The sequence below is a fragment of the Lathyrus oleraceus genome, chromosome 7 (assembly GCF_024323335.1).
Source record: "Lathyrus oleraceus cultivar Zhongwan6 chromosome 7, CAAS_Psat_ZW6_1.0, whole genome shotgun sequence".
Lineage (NCBI taxonomy): Eukaryota > Viridiplantae > Streptophyta > Magnoliopsida > Fabales > Fabaceae > Lathyrus > Lathyrus oleraceus.
This window is the reverse complement of record NC_066585.1, coordinates 159,308,391-159,311,245: the sequence shown is the minus strand read 5'-3', so window position 1 is coordinate 159,311,245 and position 2,855 is coordinate 159,308,391. Positions and strand designations below refer to the sequence as shown.

Below are 2,855 nucleotides of genomic sequence, written 5' to 3'. Positions count from 1 at the left end.
TTAAAACTACGCAATAGAACTGTGCACTTGCAGTTTGTACCCCTAATTCGACTCATAAAGTCGCGATCAAGTTTTTGGCGTCGTTGCCGGGGACTAACTTTTATTTAGTCGATATCGTAACTCTTCTGTTACGCTGTAGAGACTAAGGCTTATTTTTCTTTTCTTTCTTTCGTTGATTTGTATGCCACATACTCGCTTACAAGGCGATCCGTTCTACTTACGAATCAACGATATCGAACTATATCTCTGAGTCTTACAACGAATTCGGGAATACCGTGCTGCAAACAATCTCCCTCCTGTCGAACTCCCTGATCTCAAGAATCTTCTTCCTTCGCCGATACCTGAGATGGCAGAACCAGCTCGTGCTCTTCGAGATTACGCCGCTCCATCGCAAGATGAGCCGCATTCGAGTATTTCTCCACCCGCAATCGAAGCAAACAACTTCGAACTTAAACCTTCGTTGTTGCAGGCTGTGCAACAGAACCAATTCTCTGGAAATCTTACCGAAGATCCAAACCTTCATTTATCCGTATTTGTCCAATACGCTGATACTGTAAAAGCTAATGGTGTCACTTGAGAGGCAATTCGACTTCGTCTTTTTCCTTTCTCGTTAAGAGATAGCGCTAGAAGATGGCTCCAGTCTCTTCCTTCCAACTCAGTCACCACATGGAACGAGTTAAAGAAAGTCTTTCTTGCCCGATATTTTCCGCCGAGCAAAACAGCTATGTTAAGAGCCCAGATAAATGGATTTAAACAGAAAGATAATGAGTCTCTTTTCGAAGCATGGGAAAGATACAAAGATATGATGAGACTTTGTCGACACCATGGTTTAGAGGACTAGTTAGTAATTCATACCTTCTATAATGGTCTCTTGTACAACACGAGGTTAACAATAGACGCCGCCGCAGGTGGTGCACTAATGAACAAACCTTATGCTGATGCTTACCAACTTATCGAAAGCATGGCCCAAAACCACTATCAGTGGGGAAGCGAACGAACAATGGTAGAAAAACCTCAAACGAAAACTGGCATGTACGAGATAAGCAACCTTGATCATGTTAATGCAAAAGTGGATGCTCTGGTCCAGAAAATTGAAAGTTTAAATGTAACACCTCCAGCCACCGTGGTTCCCGTAACCCAGAATTGCGAAGTCTGTGGAATCCAAGGTCACACTCCTGCAGATTGTCAACTCCTAACAGGAATCCAAGCGGAGCAAGTGAACTATGCTCAAGGAAGCCCTTACTCGCATACCTATAACTCAAACTGGAAGAATCATCCAAATTTTTCATATAAGAGTAATAATGCTTTATACGCACCTGGACAATCTCCTAATCAAGCCCCAGCTATACCTCCAGGATATCAAAAGCCGATCCCATCTACACCTAACAATAACGCCCCGAGGAAATCCAACATGGAAATCATGATGGAAAACTTTATAGCCTCTCAACAGCAAACCAATAAAGATTTCTTAAACTAGAATGTACACACTGGCGATCAAATTAAACAACTAGCAAGTAAAGTAGATGCCCTGGCTACCCATAACAAAATGCTGGAAACGCAAATATCACAAGTAGCTCAACAACAAGCGCCTACTGCTGCCCCAACTGGTACATTTCCTGGACAACCCCAACCTAACCCGAGAAGCCACGCTCATGCAATCATACTGAGAAGTGGAACGGAAGTGGAAGGACCGTCTGACCCAAGGATAGAAAACCAAAACTCTAAAAAGCCAACTGAGGAAGAAAATAAACCTAAGGAAAAGGAAGAGAGTAATAAGGAAACCGTAGAAAAGAGGGAACCTTATGTACCTCCACCACCTTATAAACCACCTATCCCTTACCCTCAAAGGCTTATTAAAACCAAAGATGCGGGCCAATTTAAAAAATTTGTTGACCTACTGAAACAATTAAACGTCACAATTCCGTTTACAGAAGTTATCACGCAGATGCCCTCATATGCCAAGTTCTTAAAAGAAATTCTTTCTAATAAAAGGAAACTTGAAAATAGCGAAACTGTTACACTTACTGCTGAATGTAGCGCTATAATCCAGAATATGCCTCCTAAACTTAAAGACCCGGGTAGTTTCTCTATACCCTGTCACATAGGAAAATTTGTCATTGACAAAGCCTTATGCGATTTAGGAGCCGGTATTAGTGGTGTGCCTTTATCCATATGCAAGAAACTGGAAATGGGAGAATTAAGACCAACTAAAATGTCTGTGCAACTAGCAGATCGTTCCGTTAGATATCCTATAGGAATTCTTGAAAACGTTCCCGCGCGCATAGGTCAATTCTACATTCCAACCGATTTTATAATTATGGACATTAGAGAAGATGAAGTTACACCCATTATACTGGGAAGACCATTCTTAGCAACTGCCGGTGCAATCATAGACGTAAAACGAGGACGACTCACTTTCGAAGTAGGAGAAGAGAAAATTGAGTTCATTCTTTCCCAATTTTTGAAAGCACCTGCAATAGAAGATATATGTTACTTCATGGATATCATCGATGAATGCATAAAAGAAACAGAGTTAGAAAAAGACAAATCATCTGACTATCTTGTAGAAGACAAACTTAACCAATGTTTAGCAATAACACAAGACCCTACGCAATGCCTTAAGAAACCAACCCTAGACCTGAAAACACTTCCCAAAAATCTGAGATATGAATTCCTAGACTTAGAACTTGAACGACTAGTGATAGTTAATGCAGACCTAGGAAGACTCGAAACAGAAAAACTCCTGCATATCTTAAGAAAGTATCCAACCGCACTAGGATACAACATCACCGATCTTAAAGGAATAAGTCCTTCTATTTGTATGCACCGCATCATGCTAGAAGAAGACTGTAAAA

At 41.1% G+C, this 2,855-nt stretch overlaps 1 non-coding gene across 1 annotated transcript; it reads right to left on the bottom strand.

Annotated features, from left to right (window-relative positions):
• Window positions 1–724: 724 nt before the first annotated feature.
• Window positions 725–831, bottom strand: LOC127108693 (small nucleolar RNA R71). The gene has a single exon (XR_007796216.1). It is a non-coding gene; the product is annotated as a small nucleolar RNA R71 (small nucleolar RNA).
• Window positions 832–2,855: the final 2,024 nt, after the last annotated feature.